Source organism: Podarcis muralis, chromosome 1 (genome assembly GCF_964188315.1).
Source record: "Podarcis muralis chromosome 1, rPodMur119.hap1.1, whole genome shotgun sequence".
NCBI lineage: Eukaryota > Metazoa > Chordata > Lepidosauria > Squamata > Lacertidae > Podarcis > Podarcis muralis.
In genome coordinates this window covers 3,154,102-3,178,620 of record NC_135655.1, presented here as the reverse complement: position 1 = coordinate 3,178,620, position 24,519 = coordinate 3,154,102, and the positions used below count along the sequence as shown (strand labels likewise).

At 46.2% G+C, this 24,519-nt stretch overlaps 1 pseudogene; it reads left to right on the top strand.

The window, feature by feature from the left end:
* Window positions 1-23,529: 23,529 nt before the first annotated feature.
* Window positions 23,530-24,069, top strand: LOC114585432 (prefoldin subunit 2 pseudogene; annotated as a pseudogene).
* Window positions 24,070-24,519: the final 450 nt, after the last annotated feature.

Here is a 24,519-nt window from a genome sequence, read left to right as displayed (position 1 = left end):
GAAGCAAATACATCAGCATTTCCTCTCCAACTGGGTGTCCTGGGAGGAATCCATCTCCATCCCAGCCAGGCAGGTGGATCCAAGGTAATGTTTAGATGCAAGGTTATTGAAAATGACCTTTAACCTGCGCCCCCCCATCTCATTGGCTGTTTATCTATCACATAAGGGAGAGAGGGAGTGTCAGGAGTGTGTGCAGGAGCGGGGCCTGGACTGGGGCCTTCCTAAGTTTGTTCTGGAGAGGCAAGGCTCACAGGTGAGGCCGCTTCGTAACTCACTGCACCTGGTGGCTAGAGCTGGAAGGGATATAAGGTCAGCATTTCCTTTCAGCTCTTTGCCACAGCAACATGTTTCCTGCCTCGCTGTGTTTGGCTTCTTGCCTCCTGATTCTCAGACCTCGGCTTCTTAACTCCTTGCTTCTTGACCCTCGGACCCTTGACTTTGTGACTCCTTGCTTCTCGACCCTCGAACCCTTGACTTCATGACTCCCTGCTTCCTGAACCTCGGACCCCTGGCTTCTGGACTCTCGTTCCTGCTCCCACCCCGCCATCTTTCCCCTGGTCCAAACGTCCTCAGCCAGGACTTCGATTGCCTTTAGACTGGACTGTGAGAGGGAGGTATGTTCAGCCTGGACAAGAGAAGACAGCCAGGTGATAGGATAGCCAACTTCAGATATCTGAAGGGTTGTCACATGGAAGATGGAGCAAGCTTGCTTTCTGCCTCCCAGAGGGTAGGACCCGAACTGATGGATTCAACATGCAAGAAAGGAGATTCTGACTAAACATTAGGAAGAACTTTCTGATGGTAAGAGCTGTTCAACAGTGGAGCAGACTCCCTCAGAAGGTTGTGGACTCTCCTTCTTTGGGGGTTTTTAAACAGAGGGACATAGAATGCGGCAGCTAGACTGGTAACTGGGAGAGGCTGCCGAGACCGTATTACACTGGTCCTGAAATAAATACATTGGCTTCCAGGACATTTCTGGGCACAATTCAAAGTGTAGGTGTTGACCTTGAAAGCCCTAAATGGCCCTGGCCCAATAGACCTGAAGGAGCATCTCCACTCCCATCGTTCAGCCCAGACACTGAGGTCCAGCTCCGAGGGCCTTCTGGCGGTTCCCTCACTGCAAGAAGTGAGGTTACAGGGAACCAGGCAGAGAGCCTTTTCGGTAGTGGTGCCGGCCCTCCCATCAGATGTCAAGGAAATAAACAGCTATCTGACTTTTAGAAGACATCTGAAGGCAGCCCTATTTAGGGACGTTTTTAATGTTTGATGTTTTATTGTGCTTTTAATATTCTGTTGGGAGCCGCCCAGAGTGGCTGGGGAAACCCAGAGAGATGGGCAGGGTAAAGGTCAAGGGACCCCTGACCATTGGGTCCAGTTCTGACCGACTCTGGGGTTGCAGCACTCATCTCGCTTTATTGGCCAAGGGAGCCGGCGTACAGCTTCCGGGTCATGTGGCCAGCATGACTAAGCTGCTTCTAGAGAACCAGAGCAGCACACGGAAACGGCGTTTACCTTCCCGCCGGAGCGGTACCTATTTATCTACTTGCACTTTGAGGTGCTATCGAACTGCTAGGTTGGCAGGAGCTGGGATTCGAACCTCCGACCTCCCGATTGGCAAGTCCTAGGCTCTGTGGTTTAACCCACAGCGCCACCCATGTCCCTTAAATGGGCAGGGTAGAAATTATTTATTTATTTATTTATTTATTTATTTGCTGCCTCGGTCCATCTAGCTTAGTCCTGGCTACACTGGCATCAACTCTCTAGGCAGGAGTCTCTTGAGGTGCTGGAGATTGAATCTGGGAGCTTGTGCTTGCAAAACAGATACTGAACTACAGCTGTTCCCTGAGGCAGCCATCAGGGGTGATTTCGCTGTGATTCCTGCATTGCAGGGGGTTGGACTAGATGACCCCGGGCCCCTTTCAACTCTATACATCTGTGATTCTATAACCCCAAGTGGAAAATGGAAACAGAATATACATACTTTTATGAGAGAGCGTGAGAGAAGACACGGATTCTGTGCAACTATGATCTCCATAGTTACAACATTCCATCTGTCACACTTCAGTGTGACTAAGATGCCAAACAGTTAATAGACCCACAAGAGCTGCTCATGGGGAGCATTGATGCAGCAGGATGGGGATGGGGATCCACTAAATCTGCCATTGAGGAGCCCAACCCTCACTGACAGCATTCAACCATCCTGGAGAAGAAGAAGAAGAAGACTGGAATAAGGCTCAGGGTGGTGGCAAGGTATTCATCACAAGAATGATGCCACTGAGTTTCAGCAATCTAACATGCATGGTCTTCCCCCATTCATCCTGCGCAATTAAAAACCCAGCGAGCAATTTACATTTATTGTGGAGGGATCATTAGAGTAATCAAAGCCTGTTCACAGATGTAAGTAATGTTGTTTTAATGGGATTTGGCTGTCAAGCGAACACCTTTCTTTACATCCCTGTCAGGAGAGAAACAGAAAACTTTTGCGGAAGTTTCATGTGGAATCTGACTGGTGCAGCTGGAACAGCTGCGCAGCCAAGATCCAGAGCAACTTTGCCAACCTCTGGATCCCATCAGCCCCAGCTGTAGTTCAGAACATCTGGAGGGCAGCAGGTTGACAAAAGCTGATTTTGATAGAATCATAGAGTTGGAAGGGATCCACAAGGGGCATCTAGTCTAACCCCTGCAACGCAGGAATCAAAGCTGAAGAATTCCTGACAGATGGCCACCCAACCTCTGTTGAAAAACCTCCAAGGAAGGAGAGCCCACCACCTTTCATCTCGGTGTCAAACAACTCTTAGTGTCAGAAAGGTCTTCCTAATGTTGGGTCAGAGCTTCCTTTCTCGCAATTTGAATCCATCACAGCCGAGTAAGATTGTCTTGCATAAACACCTTCTTCTTCTTCTTCTTCTTCTTCTTCTTCTTCTTCTTCTTCTTCTTCTTCTTCTTCTTCTTCTTCTTCTTCTTCTTCATCTCCTCCTCCTCCTCCTCCTCCTCCTTTTTTTTTTGGGGGGGGGGCCGATCACTTGTAGCAGAGTAAGATTGTCTTCCATAAACACGGTTTTAACAATGAGTCCATTGGGATGGGTTTTTGGACGACGCCTGTGCGTGAATGGGTTTTATGTGTGTAGATCAGTACACACTGACCAACACACACTCTTTGCAGTAAGGCTCTGTTCCGATAGCATGAGTAGTCACTGATGACTGGTAGATTCTTATCTGCTGTAGCCTTCATCAGCCTTCACAGCCATTGTTACACACCACTTGTTATCATCCGCCTGTTCTGCTTTTGAGGACTTCTTGGATCATTCTTTGTCTAGCTCATGGGTAGGCAAGCTAAGGCCCGGGGACCGGATCCAGCCCAATTGCCTTCTAAATCCGGCCCGCAGGCGGTCCAGGAATCAGCTTGTTTTTACATGAGTAGAATGTGTTCTTTTATTTAAAATGCATCTCTGGGTTATTTGTAGGGCCTGCCTGGTGTTTTTACATGAGTAGAATGTAAATGCATCTCTGGGTTATTTGTGGGGCATAGGAATTCGTTCAATTTCCTGCCCAAAATATCGTCCGACCCCCCACAAGGTCTGAGGGACAGTAGACCAGCCCCCTGCTGAAAAAGTTTGCTGACCCCTGGTCTTGCTCCTTCCCTTTGACCTTACCGCTTTGGGTGACCCTGCTGGGAGTACGAGAATCCCAACAGCTTCACTCACAACGGTCATGGGAACTTGCAAGCCCACTCACCAGGACAAGGTGATGATCCAGAGAGTGAAAAAAATAACAGTGAGTCTGTAAGTGACTGTGGAGGGCAATCCTGGCTCCACTCATTCTTCTGCAGTGGGGACAGAGGTTTCTGGGTGGGAGTTGATCATGGTGAGGGTTTAGCCATCATCCACGTGACAGCACTTTGGATATTTGAAGATGGCTCTCATATCACCTCTCAGTCTTCTCTTTTCCAGGCAAAATTTGCCCAATCCTCTCAATCTGCAGAGGTTGAATGGCCACAGGCCAGGGGATTCTTAAGCTGTGATTCCTTCATTGCAGGGGGTTGGACTAGATTATTCTCGGGATCCCTTCCGACTCTACAACTCCTCTACAGCCCCACCCCCTTTTTGAATTACGGTAGGCTGAATCGTCTTAGCTTGTGCTGACACGAATTAAACAGGGACCCTGCCGTCTATTGATTCTGCCAGCACTCGGACAATTTGCTCCCCACCCGCCCCTGTTCTTTCCCGAAGTCATCTTTAAAGACTTTACTTTTTATTAAACTAAATGCTGCCAGTTAACTAAAGTCTTTGTTTTTATAGACTCGGGAGAACAAGATCCAACATAAATTAATCATGACTTAATTGAGTGAACTAATTCTGGTTCTCTCCAGTCCGCTGCACCGCAATCTCCCTGTCTTCCCAGTGCTGTAACTGAGGGTTAAACTGTGCACGACTCTCACAGCCTCCACTCTTATCTCCGGAACACAAAGGAATTCAAGTTTTAATTTCCCCCAGAATTAAGCCTGGGGGGACAGGACAACAACACGCCCACATTTTCTTGGTTAGGAAGGCAAAACCCTTTGGAAAGTCTTGGAAATCAAGATTGGAAATGCCATCCACCCTCGTCTGGTCTCTTGGGTTTCTCCAGGATGGATGACAAATCTTTCAAGATCAGTTTCTCATTTTACTGACGCCTGGTCTGTTTAGACCAGGGTTTCCTGAACTTGGTTCTCCGGCTGTTTTTGGACTACAACTCCCATCACCCCTAGCTAGCAAGGCCAGTGGTCAGGGATGATGGGAACTGTAGTCCCAAAACAGCTGGAGGCCCAAGGTTGAGAAACCCTGGTGTAGACAATGCTGAGCTGGAGGGACCAATGGCCAGACACATTTCTACTATCTCCATTTGTTTGTCCCTTTTCTCCCTACAAAAAAGTGCATGTTTCCCCTAATAAACACGTTTTTGCAAGAGTTTTCCCCAGTGCAATGCATTTGTGTGTGTTACTTTCACTAATATTTGTATTTATTTTGCATTTCTATGCACACTTTCCCCTAACATTTTTTAAATTTTTTTTTATACAAACATCAACCGCAAAAGGCACATACAACAAAAACCATAATACCGTAACAATAATAACACAATTTGACAATTTGGATTTGAATACACTGATATACCTATGACTATCCATTCTGAAGCAAACCAGCCCTGAGTGCTCACTGGAAGGACAGATCCTGAAGCTGAGGCTCCAATACTCTGGCCACCTCATGAGAAGAGAAGACTCCCTGGAGAAGACACTGATGCTGGGAAAGATGGAGGGCACAAGGAGAAGGGGGCGACGGAGGACGAGATGGTTGGATAGTGTTCTCGAAGCTACCAGCATGAGTTTGCCCAAACTGCGGGAGGCAGTGGAAGACAGAAGTGCCTGGCGTGCTCTGGTCCATGGGGTCACGAAGAGGCGGACACAACTAAACGAATAAACAGCAACCTACGGCTACACCTTTTTTAGCATTATTTTCCCATCTCTCTCTCCTCCCCCTACTTCCCACCACTATCCACCTTATCGCTTCATTCCAGATTTCTTCGTATTTATCCATTCTTAATTTGCGTCAACATGCAATTCGTTCGTATGTGGCTAATCTGTCCATATTATCAATCCAGGTGCTCAATGGAATCTTTTTGCGACTCTTCCAATTAATCAATACCAGGTTTTTTTGCTTCTAATATAGCACGGTACATCCATATTTTTTTTGACCCCTTGAAATCTCCCACATTTCCGGAATATAATTTAGAATATAAATATTCTAAATATAATAAATATTCTAAATATAATATAAATATAAATATAATTAAATAGAATTAAATATAATTTAGAATTAAATTCAAGTTCCCCTAAACAACAATTTCTTTTTATTACACTTTCCCCTAATATGCACCTCTTTGATGGGAAAATAGCATTGCAAAATTCGTAGAAGTGTGGATTTTACAGGATTCCGTGCAGTGCTTTGGAAGGTGCATATTGGGCAGTTTCGCTACCTGAAAATCCCCCCCCCCAATGTTTATTCCCCAGTCCCTATATATTGATGCAGACTGTCAACTTTTCAATTTAGCAGAAATCCTCTGAACTCCACCAAATACCAGTACTTCCAGTGCTGCGTCAAATGTCCACCCATTTCCACCTTCAGGCTGAAAGCAGTGTTTTCTCGGGGTCCGAAACATTCCACCAAAAATCCTACCACTGAAGATGGTAGTCAGGTAACACAATTGAAGAGCTAGAAGAGACCCAAATGGTCACAGAATCAGAGTTGGAAGGGTCATCTAGTCTAACCCACTTCTCCTGGTATGTCCTGCAGAGGACCCTAAGGTCCATGAATAATAATAGCTTAAGGGTCCCGGGCCCTAAGGAAGCCAGACTATCCTCCACCAGGGCCAGGGCCTTCTTAGTGGTGGCTCCGACCTGGTGGAATGCTCTGTCCAACGAGGCTAGGGCCCTGCAGAACTTGATCTCCTTCCGCAGGGCCTGTAAGACAGAGCTAGTCCACCTGGCCTTTAATTTGAATTCAGCCTGATCCTCTGTTCCCTTTTCCCTTTCCTCTTCTATGAAGAAACCCTTTCTGGGACAACACATTTAAATTCTTCCCTGGTCTCCTTGCTGGCCCTGGTATGACCAACTTGGCCAGTTAGCCCTGGTGGTCACTTGATGTCTACTGACTGGGTGCCCCCCCCCAATGACCCCTGAATTTTTGAATTTTATTGATATTGATGCTGCATTTTATGTTGTATTTTATGCTGTTTTTAAGTCGCATTTTAATCAGTGTTTTATATTTGCTGTTAGCCGCCCGGAGCCCGGTTTCTAAACCGGGAAGGGCAGGATATAAATATAATCTATTATTATTATTATTATTAATGCAGGAATTTCGGGTAAAGAATGGACGTCCGACCTCAGCTTAAAAGCCACCAAGGCAGGAGAGCCCACCGCCTTCCCAGGGAGTCTGTTCCACTCTCAAAGAGCTCTTACTGTCAGAAAGTTCTTCCTAATCCCATTGCTCCACCGGAGGAGCAATAGAGGACTTCTGAAACAATAATGGGATATTACCGTATTTTCCCGTTTATAACACGCCCCCATGTATAAGACACCCCCTATTTTTGGAGACTAACATTTAAGAAAATGGGGGGAGATGACTATATTACCAGAGTTTTTAAGCTTTTTTGGGCGAGGATGGCCCAGGGTTGTTGAGTTTGCAATTGTCTGTTTGCAATTGCAAGCCAGAAACCAAACGCCCAATTGCCACAGCGGCAGCCAATCCAAGGCAGCCCTGGACACAGCAACCAATTGCCCGCCCTGTTAATGCAGGAGCAGCCAATCCCAGGCAGCCCTGGACGCAGCAACCAATCGCCTGCCCTATTAACGCAGGAGCAGCCAATCCAAGGCAGCCCTGGACACAGCAACCAATCGCCCGCCCTATTATTGCAGGAGCAGCCAACCATCACCCACCAAATCTCCGCTTACAAGGTGCAGCTTGCGAATGCAACCACTCACCAGGTCCCCCAATTCAACACCCGTCTATAAGAGGAGCCCCGTTTCTTAACATTATTTTTTAGTAAAAAAAACAACCCTCGTCTTATACACGGAAAAGTACAGTAGCTCTGCCCAATAATAATAAGACATGATGGGGAGAAGCAACGTCTGGGGAAAGACAGACAGAACATTTTACAAGGACAAGGGAGGGAAACCAGGGACAGAATAATTGCCACACACGGGAGGAATAAGTGTATAGTTTGAATGCTTCACCTATAGCTTTATAAATCATTTGATGTGTCAAATGACACAAAGTCATTAATATTGCAGTTGTCGTATAAGCGATTGTTATTTTGAATGGAACGTAATTGAGATGAATAAGATTTTGGGATGCAGTAATAAAGAAAATCATCAAGCCATCAATTCCAGCACGCGGGAGGCCGCCTAAATTATATAATTTGGCATCTGAATGATTGGGATTAGTAACTGTGTTATAATTTGGCATTGTTATAATGAGGCTACCGTTGGATTATTGTAACTGAAAAATAATAAAAAGTCTTGTCAAAAAATTAGAGAAAGTTCTTCCTAATGTTTAGTCAGAAACTTCTTATTTGTCATTTACCAAGTTCCTTCAACCGTTCCTCATCAGGCTCGGTTTCCAACCCCTTGATCATCTTCGTCACCCTCCTTTGCACACGTACCACTTGTCAACATCCTTCTTAAATTGTGCTGCCCAGAACCGAATTCGACAGTATCCTAACAATGTTGCATAAGCTAGTTGGATTTGGCTGTATGTTGGCACGAGTGAGGGCAAAGCTAGCTCATTCAGAGCAAGGGCAGGTTTCTCTGTTTGCTTTGAGTGTTTATCCTCTGCTCTGCAGTCCCCAAGGATTCCTAGAGTGCCTCACAAGAGAAGTTAATATCCCTCAGAATAAGAGACTTAAGATAAAGAAAAGACATCAAAAAAAGCAAATTGAAAACACAGGAAGCTTGAAGTGCGAGAAGGAAGAGGTCAATACATCTAAAAGGCCTGAGATGATAAAAGGGCTTTTATCTGCTACGTGTTTTTCCAGACTCAGTGCCAAGTCAAGCTCTCTGGGGGGAGAACGACAGAGATGGACTGGGGACACGACTGGAAAGGAAACAGGAAAGCAAAAGGAGTTTGCTAAGTTGTGGGTGAACATATCAGACGACACAGCGATTCTTCAAACAGCTCTTGTTTATTCACAGGCCAGAACAGAACTGGGCTGAAGGGTTCAGCCAACCTGCTTATATAGAGCTCAACTACAAAGCAACAGTAACAACTTTCGGTAACTATCCAATCACTGAACGTCCCTTTCAATTCCTTATTTGCATATGTGGACCTGAGTGAAAACTATCTACAGTATCCCCCTGCTGGCCCAGGGTGAGAACTTCAGTACATAACAGAATTAGACCAGGCATAGCCCAAATGGTGCCCCCAGGTGTTCCATCACTCAAGACTGCATGACTGCAATGCACTCTGTACTTGATGCAGAAACTGCAGTTAGAGCCTGTACTGAAGCGCAATTGCTGCCTTTCCTGCAAGTAATGAGTGCGCTCAGAAATCTGCGCTGGTTTCGGATTTGCTACTGGACCAGTGGTGTTAAATAAATGCTATGGAATAAATAGTTTAAAGAAACTCCTGAACTGGGAGATGGAGTCCAGCAGTGTCTTGTGGGCACCAAGTTGACTACTTCTGAACTGGATGATGAAATTACACTTCCAGATTTCTTCTTTCCCCTCTGAGAGGTAAACAATGCCTTCGGTGGCGCACCATGTTCACTCGGGTATCTCCAAGCAGATGTGAATAACCGGCAGCCTGCTTGCAGGCGGATTCCTGTAATGAAAACCTAGAATTGAATTTTAACTTAATAAAGTAGATTGTTTTTAAATTGAAATATATTTCTTCCCCTTCCCCTCTCCCTCAAGTGGGACTGTTCCAAATAGTTAATTATGTTTCATCTAAAGGGAGAAGACCTACCAATTAATTTATTTTCTGACTGTCAAATGAAAACAGGGACTACTTCTCACCAGCTTCTGAGAACAACGTTTCAGGACATGGCCTTAACGCAGGGGAGAAAAACTTATTGAAATAAATGCGCATATGCTGCATCTTCTCTCGTGGGGGAATGTGCTCTTGTGCGCAAAGAGAGTGGGAACATGATGCGCTGAAACACCCCCTCTGCTAGGCAGCTACTAAAGATGTCCTCTTTTTCGCCTAGCTACTTTACCCAGGATCCAAAAGCCAGTGTTTTCCAAACTTGGGTCACCAGCTGTTTTTGGACTACAACTCCCATCCTCCCTACTAGGACCAGTAGTCAGGGATGATAGGACAGCTGTAGTCCAAAAACAGCTGGAGACCCAAGCATAGCTGTCAACCTTCCCTTTTTTGTGGGAAATTCCCTTATTCCAGCGCCGTTTCCCACTGCTTCCCGCTGCTATCCCAGATTGTTAGATATCCCGTAGACTGTCCCCGGGACAGGTGAGGCTGCTGATCCCTTATTTTCAAATCTGAAAGTTGACAGCTATGGACCCAAGTGTGGGAAACACTGGAAGGCACATTTGGCAAACCCTCACCATGATCAATTCCCACCCAGAAACCTCTGTCCCCACTGTGGAAGGACGTGTGGATCCAGAATTGGCCTCCACAGTCACTTATGGACTCACTTTTTCAAACTGTGTTTATGGAAGACAATCTTACTTGGCTATGAGGGATCGCCAAAGAAAGATGAGAGCATAGCCCTCTCTTCCCCGCCCAGGACTGAATAAAGCAAGATGTGTGGCTCCTCCATACAACTTGCCTTTATGAGGAAATCAAAGTAGGGTGAACCTCCTGGATCAGGCCAGTGGCCAATCTAGTCCAGCCTCCTGTTCTCACAGTGGCCAACCAGGGGCCTGTGGGAAACCTACAAGCATGGATTCAATCATCATCATCATCAAATAATTTTATTTATATCCTGCCCTCCCCAGCCGAAGCCAGGCTCAGAGCGGCTAACAACAATAAAAGTAACACAGTTTACGTAAAATCACAACCAATTAATTCAAATGCATTCTAAAATCAATTCATTCTAAAATCAATTCAAAATCAAATTAATGGCAACCATTGACAGTACCTCCGGTTGTGGACGGGATCCGTTCTGGAGCTCCAGTCGGATCCCGAGGTTTCCGCAACCGGAAGGACCACTTCTCTGCATGCGCGCATGGCGGTAGACTGCTTCTACACATGCGCAGAAGTGGTTGACCTCTTCTGCACAAGCACTTCCCAGAAGGAGGACAAGAAACCTGATCCTGCAGTTTTGCCTGTGGGTGTCGTGGGCACGCATTGGCTAGTGCCTGTGACGTTGCTGCAGCCAAGGATCACACTTCCCAGCCTATGTTTTTAAAGGTTCGCACAAATAGCACATCCTGAGACCATAGCTGTCAACGTTTCCCTTTTTTAAAGGGAATTTCCCTTATTCCGAATAGGATTCCTCGCAAGAAAAGGGAAAAGTTGACAGCTATGCCTGAGACCAGGAAAAGCAGTTCTTCTGCCTTCCCCATTTACTTTGTGCCTCCCAGCACCTTCCCACAGCAGGCACAACGTGGGAAGCCCCTGACCAGAATCCTGGTCAAATCTGATCGGCTGTTTTCCATCCCCTTAGAAACACGGCGTCCGTTGCATCACTGCAGGCACGGTAAGATGAATTTTTCTTTTCGGAAGCAGGATCCAGAGGCGCTGGGATGCTTCTGTGCGCATCCATTCCCTTCTCTGGTGCCCAAGCAGTCTGCAGACTGAGCCTCAATTGAAGGGAGGAAAAAATAAGCTTCACAATCTCAATGCCCAGTGGCGATTCCCTTTCAAAATAAAATAAAATAAACACATTCATCCGCAATGGCTGTTTGCCTTGTTTATGTGTCATGGAAGCTGTGCAGGGAACGGGCACCTAGAGGACCAGCGTTCAGTTTGGAAGGAAGATAAACGGTTGTAAAAAGAGACCGGCGGCCCTTCTTCCCTTCCCTTTCTCTCTCTGCCACAAGAGTTGCCCGACGGGGGTGTATCCCAGCGCCTTGTCTTCATCTGTGTGAATAATCAATCTGAATGTCTCTGACAGGAACTAAAATAACAGGACAAGCCAAATAGCTGTGGTAAGGAAGCAGCCGGCGACGGAGAATTCTTTTGAAAACTTCTCGTTTTCCTGCTTTGAAAGAAAAGCGCCTCGCAACTCGAACAAATTCTGTTGTGCCTACTTTCAAAAGGGTTTGCTTTAAAAGGCTCCTTCTGTTGACTGACAGGCCAGTAAAGGCTCCCACCAGGCCCCAAACGGTCCGTGAAAATGGAACCCGGATTAGCCAATGCCTGGGAGGCACATCAAGGACTCTTGGCCAGGAGAACTCAGATGAGACTTCTAGGTTAGAGACAGGAGGCAGAAAGCTGCCTTGGACTGTCTTTGTGGAAAAGGCCACTGTAACATCAATCAGCTCTTGGGTTTTGGAAAATAAAATGGTTTATAGCAGAGTTAAAAGTGTGTGTGTGTGTTGGGGCAGTTTGGAAGCTGGAGCCGCCCTGTCCCACCTACAATCGTTCTGCCTCATTCATGCACTATGAGTGTTGCTTAAAAGAGTGGAACAAAACACACAGAGGTCCCAGTGGTCAAAGGGCAAAAAAGGTTTCTTGACTTACATACCCTTCAACATTTCTTCGATGAAGACAGCGACGTCTTATTTCGTAATAATAATGATTTTATTATTTATACCCCGCCCCTCTGGCTGGGTTGCCCCAGCCACTCTGGGCGGCTCCCAACATACATAAAAAATGCAACAAAACCTTAAACATTAAAAAAACAGATGTTTTCTAAAGGTTGTATAGTTACTTACCTCCTTGGCTCTTGGGTTGCATAACTCCATGCCCTCCAACATTTCTCCAAAGAAAATAGAAACATCCTAAGGAAAAGCGGGACATTCCAGGATCAAATCAGAAAGTGGGATGGCTTCTGCAAATCTAGGACTGTCCCTGGAAAATAGGGGCACTTGGAAGGCTGTACTTGCAGTTTTTTCCTGTTTGTTATTGGAATCTAATCCTTCATGGTGGGAGCTAGTTTCTCATGGCTGCTTCATGCAGGAGCAGGGGAGAGAGATGGAGGCAGACATTGATGCTGAAATCCAGCATCGCCTGAGCTCAGTGAGTGCAGTTTTCTCCTGATTGAAATGCAGAATGTTTGAGGAACGGGATATTCACAGGGAAACCAAACTGCTTGTTTATAAAGATATTGTACTACTAACCTTACTGTAAGCTTGTGAAACATGGACCACTTATAAAATCCATCTCCAACTCCTTGAAAGATTCCATCAACGGTGTCTCCGAAAAAATGTTCACATCACTTGGGAAGACAGGCGAACTAATGCCAGTGTACTGGAAGAAGCAAAGATCACCCGTGTCAAATCAATGATTCTTCAACATCAACTTCATTGGACTGGTCGTGTTGTGCGAATGCCTGATGATCGTCTTCCAAAGCAACTGCTCTATTCTGAACTTAAAAATGGAAAGTGTAATGCTGGTGGTCAACAAAAGAGGTTCAAAGACTCTCTTAAGGCAAATCTTTAAAAATGTAGTATAAACACCCACAACTGGGAAACACTGGCCTGTGACCACTCCAATTCGAGAACAGGCTCTACCAAAGGTGTCGTGGGCTTTGAAGACACTCGAACTCAGGACAAAAGACAGAAACGTGCTAAGAGGAAGGCATGCTTACTGTGATTAACTCCTACCCAGAAACCTATGTCCCCCTGTGGAAGGATGTGTGGATCCAGAATTGGCCTCCACAGTCACTTACGGACTCACTGTTAAAACCGTGTTTATGGAAGACAATCTTACTTGGCTATGGGGGATTTGAAAGCTCTATGGGATGAAATTAAATTTCATTTATGTATCACACTCCAGGTGCCCATGTTGCTTTGAATAATTTTACACATGGGGAAAGGGGAGGCTGGGAGTGCCCTAGGTCTCTGAGTGAGTTTGTGGGAGAGAGATCTGCTCAGAAGAAGTGGAAACTACTTGGGTTGCCTTCTGAGTGTGAGCACTGCGACACCAGTCAGCGCATGTCTGAGCGCAGGCTGCCAAGCCCGGAACAGAGGGAGGCAAAACGTCAGTTCCTTGCCTTGCGCCTCTCTCACGCTGGGACTCCACTCGCTGAGCTCTGAAGAATGAAGTATCATAATCAGTTCCACAAAGCCGAAGGTAAACAGACGAGGAAAACAGGGATTATCCTGGGTTTATAGAACATCATCAAGTTCAAATTTGCCCAGATGATGAGTAATATAATTGGGGATTTAGTCAAATCTATCGCTAATGGCTTCTTTTATAGATAACCTTTCTCTTTAGAAATGAGATTAAGGGGAGAGGGAGGATTTGGCTCTGTTAATTAAAGTCAAAAAAGTGATTTGAGGGGCAATTGGATTGCCAAATATTACAGCGCTTAATGGGTGCATTGATCGGCCCGTAGGGTCTTGCAGTTTCTGCAAGCTTGGAAGTTCAAGAGGACGGGTGCTGGGTCCTGTGAAACCACGTGGAGGGGGCTGTGATTTACATGGCAGCTGGAAAGTAAAAATAGAATCATAGAATCATAGAGCTGGAAGGGTCCTGAGGGTCATCTAGTCCAAACCCCTGCAATTCAGGAATCAGAGCTAAAGAATCCCTGGCAGATGGCCAGCCAACCTCCAAGGAAAGAAAGCCCACCACCTTCCAAAGTTGTTCGAACAGAGTCAAACAGCTCTTACTGTCAGAAAGTTCTTCCTAATGTTTAGTTGCAATCCCCTTTCTTGTAACTTGAATCCATTGGTTCGGTTCCTCCTCTATGGAGCAGCAGAAAACAAGCTTGTTCCCTCCCACGCCAGGCACTCCTGCCTTCCACTGCCTCCCGCAGTTTGGTCATGAAGAGCCATGCTGGAGAAGAAAAAGTTGCCCACAGGAAGCCCACCAGCAACATTTTAGAAATCAGCCCTGAGTGCTCACTGGAAGGACAGATCCTGAAGCTGAGGCTCCAAGACTTTGGCCACCTCCTGAGAAGAGAAGACTCCCTGGAAAAGACCCTGATGTTGGGAAAGATGGAGGGCACAAGGAGAAGGGGACGACAGAGGACGAGATGGTGGGACAGTGTTCTCGAAGCTACCAGCATGAGTTTGACCAAACTGGGGGAGGCAGTGGAAGACAGGAGTGCCTGGCGTGGTCTGGTCCAGGGGGTCACAAAGAGTTGGACACAACTAAACGACTAAACAACAACAACAAAAGGAAGTCACAGAGTCATAGAATTGTAGAGTTGGAAGGGATCACAAAGGTCATTTAGTCCAACCTCCTGCAATGCAGGAATCTTTTCTCCAATGTGGGCTCAGCCAGTGCCAGATTTATGCAGAAGCTAAACAAGCTATAGCTTAGGGCCCCACTCTCTTGGGGGCCCCAAAAAAAATTAAAGGAAAAAACCCCTGGATGCACAGATTCTGCGCACAGATCTGTAGGCGCAGACCACCCCCCAATTCATAGAATCATAGAATCAAAGAATTGGAATAGACCACAAGGGCCGTCGAGTCCAACTCCCTGCCAAGCAGGAAACACCATCAGAGCACTCCTGACATATGGTTGTCAAGCCTCTGCTTAAAGACCTCCAAAGAAGGAGACTCCACCACACTCCTTGGCAGCAAATTCCACTGTCAAACAGCTCTTACTGTCAGGAAGTTCTTCCTAATGTTTAGGTGGAATCTTCTTTCTTGTAGTTTGGATCCATTGCTCCGTGTCCGCTTCTCTGGAGCAGCAGAAAACAACCTTTCTCCCTCCTCTATATGACATCCTTTTATATATTTGAACATAGCTATCATATCACTCCTTAACCTCCTCTTCTCCAGCCTAAACATGCCCAGCTCCCTTAGCCGTTCCTCATAAGGCATCATTTCCAGGCCTTTGACCATTTTGGTTGCCCTCCTCTGGACACGTTCCAGTTTGTCAGTGTCCTTCTTGAAATTCAATCTAGTTTGTTAAGAAAATTCCCAAACCCAGATCCACAGGTGACTTTGGGTCATTTCTCTAAGGTAGTCTATTTTAAAGTTTTAATGTGTTTATATGCCTTTTGCACTTTTAAACTTAAAATCCATTGATGTATATTGTTTTAAATATTTGCTTTGCTTATGGGATTGTAGTTCAATTTGTGTTTCTCAATAAATAAATGTTCTCTAATAAATTTCATGTTAAACCTGGACCTACGTTTCTAAAATATAAGATAAAAAACAAATGAAATAAAACCTACATAGAGCAACAGTGTTTGGTGTTGTGTAGGCTCCTATGATGTAAGTCATGGACCCCGCCTGCTAGCCTGCTCCCTAAAATATCCCTGGTTTGCTCATTTCCATATATAGGGTGCCTACATTCTGCATGGACTGGTTGCAGGGCAACATGGGCAACTGGCTTTAGATACCTATTGGGTCCATAAATTACGATATAGCATATACAGTGACCATTTGTTGTTGACGAAGGACAGCTGGAGATATAAAGGGCCCCATTACCTTCAGTAGCTGAGGGCCTCATCAAACCTTAATCCAGCCCTGGGCTCAACCTGGAGATTAAGAATCTCATGTTCCACCGACTGAAGTATATCCAGTCCTTTGTGCAGTCTATAGTTAAACTGTGGAACTCATTGCCACAGGAGGCAGTGATGGTCACCAACTTGGATGGCTGTAAAAGAGGATTAGACAAACTTGTGGAGGAGGAGAGAGCTATTGTTGTTGTTTAGTCGTTTAGTCGTGTCCGACTCTTCGTGACCCCCTGGACCAGAGCACGCCAGGCACCTCTGTCCTCCACTACCTCTCGCAGTTTGGTCAAACTCATGCTGGTAACCTCGAAAACACTATCCAACCATCTCGTCCTCTGTCGCCCCCTTCTCCTTGTGCCCTCCATCTTTCCCATCAGGGTCTTTTCCAGGGAGTCTTCTCTTCTCATGAGGTGGCCAAAGTACTGGAGCCTCAGCTTCACGATCTGTCCTTCCAGTGAGCACTCAGGGCTGATTTCCTTCAGAATGGATGTGTTTGATCTTCTTGCAGTCCATGGGACTCTCAAGAGTCTCCTCCAGCACCAGAATTCAAAAGCATCAATTCTTCGGCAATCAGCCTTCTTTATGGTCCAGCTCTCACTTCCATACATCACTACTGATCCATGAAGTGATCCATGAAGGGGGAGAGAGCTATTGGTGGCTACTAAATCTCATGCTATGTCCTGCCTCTACGGTCAGAGGCACCTGTGCTTCTGAATCCTAGTTGCTGGAAGCCACAGGAGGGGAGAGTTGCTCTTGCGCTTGGGTCCTGTTCTGTGGCTTCCCACAGGCAACTGTTGGGCCGCTCTGAGAACAGGATATTGATCTAGATGGGCCATTGGCCTGATCCAGCAGCTACTCATTTGTTTGTTTATACTGTATTTGCAAGCCAGATACCAGGGCGAAAAAGGCCTGAAATGTAAGACCATAATAAAATAAAATGCCATAATTTCAGGCAGTAATTAAAGTCCAGCCAAGCCATCCATAAAATTAACGAAACCACTTTCAAAAACAGTTTTAAACCTGCAGTAAAATAGGCACTCATTATCCGAAACCGGCCTATGTTCTTAATTAAAAGGCATCTGAACTAAAAGCACTTTGAAGCCAATGGGTCTTCAAAACCCATTTTAAAGCCAGAACCAATGAGGGCAACCACATTTTCCATGTCTGTGGGTCTTGTGGGTCTGTATGTGGGGACTTACTGCAGAGAAGGTTGTAATTCTAATGCTGTCCATCTAACTGATTTTATAGGTGAGCCAGTAAGCAGAGCGTTAGATGCAAACCAGATTTTTTTAAAAAACCACTGAGCTATGACCTGCCCATAGGAATATTTGCATGGAATATGCAGAGTTGTCTAGTACAGTGGTACCTCACAAGACGAATGCCTCGCAAGACAAAAAACTCGCAAGACGAAAGGGTTTTTTGTTTTTTGAGCTGCTTCGCAAGACAATTTTCCCTATGGGCTTGCTTCGCAAGACAGAAACGTCTTGCAAGTTTGTTTCCTTTTTCTTAACACCGTTAATACTGTTGCGACTTGACTTTGAGGAGCAACTCATAGAACGCGGTGTGGTAGCCTTTTTTGAGGTTTTTAAAGACTTTGGTGATTTTTGAAGCTTTCCCAAAACTTTCCCGACACCGTGCTTCGCAAGACGAAAAAAATCGCAAGACGACAAAACTCGCGGAACGAATTAATTTCGTCTTGCGAGGCACCACTGTATTATTAATCACATTTGTCTCCCATTCTCCCAGTGTTGGAATGCACTGCACACAGGCACTGAAAAGATGTGATATTAGCATGGTTGCAGATCCATTGGTCCTTAGCCACCCTGATCTCTAGCCTGAAGCAGGGGCAGGTGGGATATAGGAGCCTTTAACAATAATCTGCCCCATTTGGTCTTCACAACAACCCTGTGAGGTAGGGCCAGGCTGAAAATGTGACTGGTGGAAAGAAGGTCACCTAGGGAACTTCAAGGCTGGGGGCTATTCCTTTCCCACAACATTTCTTCTCCTTTTATAGCTCTCCCTATTTCAGGGTTGGTAATCAGGGACCACGGGATCCACAAAACCCAAAACACCGGTCTGCTCCAATCCCTGCCCCTGAGCAAATAGAGATCCACCTGCCAGCCGATCCCCGATGACCTCTGGGCAATGCACTCGCTTTGTGCATGAGTGACAGAGGACATGGAACTGGGTGCCCAGCAGAAAAAGGTATATGATCTGCAGAGCCAAAAGGTATATGATCTGCAGAGCCAAAGAGACCCAGCCCAGAGAAAGAAAATTGCTCTCTCCCATTTCAATGTGTCACTCAGCTTCAAAGCATTGCAACTGAGAGCCCTAATTTCAAGAGCAGCCCAGAGAAGCTTTTCAAAGGGAGAAAATATTTCCTTTGGGCTGATGCTCCAGTGCTTTTTGTTGTTTGTGGGGTTTGTGTTCCCGCAGAGCTTTTTCTGTGCTCCGAGGAACGGGCCCCGTATGGCAGTCTTGTTACACAAAAGCACCCGGAGACATTGTGGCTGCCAGGGATGAGGAGGCTGAGATATACGGCTTTAATTGTGGCTTTTGTTTTCGCTCCCCACAATGGAATTAAAAGGCTGGGCCGCTTCGGTTTTACTGCAAGTCGTTTGGAAGCAAAACAGGAGCCTGCCTTTTCCTCTCCTCTCTGTTTGAAGGCCATTATATGTTGGAGGTTGGCCAACGATTTCCGACTCAGGGTTGCCGGAGAGATGGATTGGGCTACAGAAAATGTGGCGCAGCAACGTCGAAACATTTGTTTCTGAAATATTTCCCCTTTCGCAAAAGGCCTTTTGTTTTCCCATGAATGGGGAAGGGGAGTTGGGGCAGCTATAATTCTGCAGATTGCGTTGCCATTGAAGACAGCCGTTTGGGTGATGTATGAATGGCTCTAATTCTGCTTTCTGCCTCCGCCCAACCCTCCATCCAAGTAACTATTTGTGTGCGTACGGAGGGTGGGGAGAGGCACAGATTAACTCATCTCTGGGCACATCATGGAGCTGTATGTCAGGAGACAAATGCACTCTCTCTCTCCGATTCCTCTCGGCAAGGTTGCTTTGTAAAAACAGGCCCGTGAGCAGGAATCTGAAGTCCTTACAAGGACTGATTTTATTTGGAAGCTATCCTATCCCCGACGTTCGTGATGAGCAGCGATAAACTGTTCAGGTAGCTAATAATAGAAACATCCGCCGATTGTACGGTTGATAGGTGCAATCCGTCAGGCAGTGGAGAGAGCGCGGCGGTGGAGGAAATGTCTTGCATGCAGATGGTCCCAGGTTTTCATCCCCGGCATTGCCAGTTCGGAGAGGAGGCTGTGGGGGAAATTCCCCTGGAAGGTTCAAATACCGAGACTCACGCCAAATTACCAAACGGTCAAACTTTATTTTTTTAAAAAAATTAAAAAATGCCCAGGAGCACCTTAGAGACCGACTAAGTTTGTTCTGGGTGTAAGCTTTCGTGTGCATGCACACTGAAACAGAAGTCACCAGACCCTTATATATAGTGGGAGGGTGGTGTGGGGTTTTTCCTCAGGAGGGGAGTAGGAGATGGGTGATTGACTCAATGGGTATGGTCAACCTGTTGACCACTGTTAATGGCTGCAATTAGTCCTGCAATTAGACAGCTGCTTTTTACAAAAGAATTTCAGAAATGGGCTTGGAAGAGAAGTTGCGGAATTACAACTCATTACTAAACTGAAATGGGACGCAGGTGGCGCTGTGGGTTAAACCACAGAGCCTAGGACATGCTGATCAGAAGGTCGGCGGTTCGAATCCCCGCGACGGGGTGAGCTCCCATTGCTCGGTCCCTGCTCCTGCCAACCTAGCAGTTCGAAAGCATGCCAAAGTGCAAGTAGATAAATAGGTACCACTCCGGCGGGAAGGTAAACGGCGTTTCTGTGTGCTGCTCTGGTTCACCAGAAGCAGCTTAGTCCTGCTGGCCACATGACTCGGAAGCTGTATGCCGGCTCCCTCGGCCAATAAAGCGAGAAGAGCGTCGCAACCCCAGAGTCGGTCACGACTGGACCTAATGGCCAGGGGTCCCTTTACCTTTAATTAAATTTATTGGGAACATAGAAAACTGCCTTATACCAATATTCACTCCTAGCAATTAATCGGTATGTAGTTCAATCAAAATATGTGTCAGGTGAAAGTGCAGGTGAGCAGGTGGAAAAGCCTCCCCATTGTCTTTTCCTTCACAAATCCTGTCTTAAGGACACATTTAAGATATGAATAGGGTGTGAGGCTGTGACCTGGCTCAGGAACTAAGTATTTATCATTACAAAAGACTGGCCAGGCTCCCCAGGGTATCCAATCAAGTGAGCATTAACAGGTAACCTGTCAGACGAGATAAACCACACACTCAGATTTCTGCTGTAGACCGCCTTTTCTGTGATGTAGGTATGATGTATCTGGGGGGTGGTCTTAGGTTACACCCCTTCTGTAAGGTATGTATGATTTATGGAGGGGTGGTCTTGAGCTCCAGGGCAGGGAATTTAAAATGTCTAGATAAGGGCAGGCACACCTTGGTTCTGGGTCCTCCTCCTTTCCTGCATGTGAGGGGAGCACCCTGTTGCAACAGATCAATAAAGATCAGGCTTACTAGCTGTTTTGCTTCTCAGTATTCTCTGGTTGGCCTCTGTTATTTTCTCCTACCAATAGGGAACCTACGTAAGGACTCTATATGGGCTCTTGGATACCCCATAAGGGAAAAAAGGGCAGATTTTTGTTTACAACAAACCCATGGTCCTTAGATTAAGAATCTCATGCCCTTCCGACAGAGCTATTGTGCCACACCACACCTGCTGGCATGAATAAAGCTTAGCATGACATGCCAGCGTATCAGTGAGAAAGCCATTGTTCCATAGCACAACAGGTTCTGCAGCGTGAAAGAAACATCGTAATCTGGGACAAAATCACTAACATTACAATCAGGACAAATAATGCAACATCTCCCATGTCTAAATGCATCCTTTGTTGGCAAAGACTCCTCCAAATGGATCAGTGGAAGACTCAGAGGTTGATGGGGTTGGGCAGCCCAGGGAGAGAGGGACGTCTCTGTGCAGAACTCCCTCTCTCCCTCCCATCCAATAATAATGTGCTCCCTATATTTCTCCCAAAGTTGAAGCACCATGACCAGAGCCTTGCTGTGGGGTGTATCTTCCAGGTGTTCATCAATCATAGAATCATAGAATCATAGAGTTGGAAGAGACCACAAGGGCCATCGAGTCCAACCCCCTGCCAAGCAGGAAACACCATCAGAGCACTCCTGACATATGGTTGTCAAGCCTCTGCTTAAAGACCTCCAAAGACGGAGACTCCACCACACTCCTTGGCAGCAAATTCTTACTGTCAGGAAGTTCTTCCTAATGTTTAGGCGGAATCTTCTTTCTTGTAGTTTGGATCCATTGCTCCATGTCCGCTTCTCTGGAGCAGCAGAAAACAACCTTTCTCCCTCCTCTATGTGACATCCTTTTATATATTTGAACATGGCTATCATATCACCCCTTAACCTCCTCTTCTCCAGGCTAAACATGCCCAGCTCCCTTAGCCGTTCCTCATAAGGCATCGTTTCCAGGCCTTTGACCATTTTGGTTGCCCTCCTCTGGACACGTTCCAGTTTGTCAGTGTCCTTCTTGAACTGTGGTGCCCAGAACTGGACACAGTACTCCAGGTGAGGTCTGACCAGAGCAGAATACAGTGGCACTATTACTTCCCTTGATCTAGATGCTATACTCCTATTGATGCAGCCCAGAATTGCATTGGCTTTTTTAGCTGCCGCGTCACACTGTTGGCTCATGTCAAGTTTGTGGTCAACCAAGACTCCTAGATCCTTTTCACATGTACTGCTCTCAAGCCAGGTGTCCCCCATCTTGTATTTGTGCCTTTCATTTTTTTTGCCCAAGTGCAATACTTTACATTTCTCCCTGTTAAAGTTCATCTTGTTTGTTTTGGCCCAGTTCTTTAATCTGTCAAGGTCGTTTTGAAGTGTGATCCTGTCCTCTGGGGTGTTAGCCACCCCTCCCAGTTTGGTGTCATCTGCAAATTTGATCAGGATGCCCTTGAGTCCATCATCCAAGTCGTTGAAAAAGATGTTGAATAAGACCGGGCCCAAGACAGAACCCTGTGGCACCCCACTAGTCACTCTTCTCCAGGATGAAGAGGAACCAGGATGAAGAGGAACCAATCTGGGGTGCCCAACTTGTATTGACCACCTGAATGTCCCCCTCCCATTTCTTTCCCAAAATGCTCATTTGATTGATATTTCCCCCACTGTTCACGAGCATGGAATGTTCCTCTGATATATTAAAATCCCACAGAGCAATGTTTGCAAATCCCACATAATAGACTTTTATCGCACATACTAGAAAGTCTCTTTTCTAACCGGCACACATTTTTAATAGTCTCCAGACAGTTTCAGAAGATTAACAGGAGGTGCTATAAAAACACTCTTTATTTTTTTTTAAAAAAAACAGTAAAAAACAGCATTCATTTTGCCAGCTTTCTGCAAGTTCCCCCACCCCAAAGTAAGACTAAGTAGATGATGTTTTATACGGCTTGCAAATAAGAAAACACATTTCTCTCTCTCTCTCTCTCTCTCTCTCTCTCTCTCTCTCTCTCTCTCAGCATTTCTCCAGTCTTATAATGTGGCATTGTGCTTATCTGCATTTCAATAGGGGTTTAACAAAAGCCGTGACATTTAACAGGCTTGGCTGACAGTAGACTACCCCATAAAAACAGCTAGCGGGCGTATTAATAAAGATTGCATCAGGCAGGTTAACTTAATGCAGCTGTTACAAAAGAGCATCTACAAACTCTTAACCGGAGAGCTGCATTTTATAATTATAGCAGCTTGGAACCAGTTGACGCGAAGAACTGCCCTGCCCCCAATGTGCCCGTTTGACCGCTTCAATCTGCGAAACATGTGATTTTTTTCTTCCTCCAAGTGTCACATACTGTTTGTTCCCTAACGGTGAGGAGGAATCGATTATTTAGTTTGACTCCGCCTGAACTTTGGAACCCCCTAATTGACCTCAGCCCTGTACATCTGAAGGAGCGTCTCCACCCCCATCATTCTGCCCGGACACTGAGGTCCAGCGCCGAGGGCCTTCTGGTGGTTCCCTCGCTGTGAGAAGCCAAGTTACAGGGAACCAGGCAGAGGGCCTTCTCGTAGTGGCGCCCGCCCTGTGGAACGCCCTCCCACCAGATGTCAAAGTGATAAACAACTACCTGACATTCGGAAGACATCTTAAGGCAGCCCTGTTCAGGGAAGTTTTTAATGTGTGACATTTTAGTGTATTTTTGGTCTCTGTGGAAGTCGCCCAGAGTGGCTGGGGAAACCCAGCCAGATGGGCGGGGTACAAATAATAAATTATTATTATTATTATTATTATTATTATTATTATTATTATTATTATTATTATTCATGTCTCTCAAGGGCCTGGCCAGGTGAAGGAAGATGGCGGAGAGCGGCAAGATGAAATGTGGCCTAGCGGCTCCTCCCAGCGGCGTCGGCACTGCTTCTTGAGCTGGGGGTGCTGGCAAGGCTATGACGGCGGAGCAGGTGGTAGCTGGATTTAACTGTCTGCGTCAGGAGCAGCGAGGTCTAGCCTCAAGGGCAGCTGAGCTGGAGCTGGAGCTGAATGAGCACAAGCTGGTAATTGAAACACTCCGAGAAGTGGACCCTACTAGGAAATATTACTGGATGGTGGGAGGTGTGTTGCTAGAACGCACTGTGGAAGACGTTCTCCCAGCCTTGGAAAATAACAAAGAGCAGATCAACAAGATCATAGAGACCTTGACCCAGCAGCTGCAGACGAAAGGGCGGGAGCTGAACGAGTTCCGGGGAAAACACAACGTCCGCCTGATGGGCAAGGACGACCAGAAGGCTCCCTCCAAGGACAGCGCTGAGAGTTCAGGTGGCAAGGCCAGCTCCACAGGGGTCCTCATTTCCTAGTGGGTGCAGCAGCCGTCTCCCAAAGGACTTTTTTTACCGCCTCTCACTTGACAGTTGTTGCTCAAGACCTCAAAAGGCTTCACTTTATTATTATTTTGGTGTCATCTCCGACGATATTTTTTTGTTAAATAAAACTTTTTGGTGTGTCACATAAAAAACACACATGCTGACACTTGCTAAAAGCCTTTTCAATTAGAAAATGGACTTGGATATCCCTTTGTAAGCAGTTTGAAAGAAGAAGAGTCTTTCAAAGGGATGGTGCTCAGCACCCAACAGCTGATGGGTGTTGAAAGCTCAATTGGCTGCACTGGGGAGGTCCTGATGGAGAAGTCCTTCATGCAGCCTGTCCCTGTCAGAACAAATCAGGTGATTGGCACTGTCAGTTGCCCTTCAAAGGGGCTTAGTGGGCCCCTTTCAAGTTATCACCGAAGGCCATCAGGACCCTGGAGAGCTCTCAGCTGAAGGCCATCAGGACCCTGGAGAGCTCTCAAC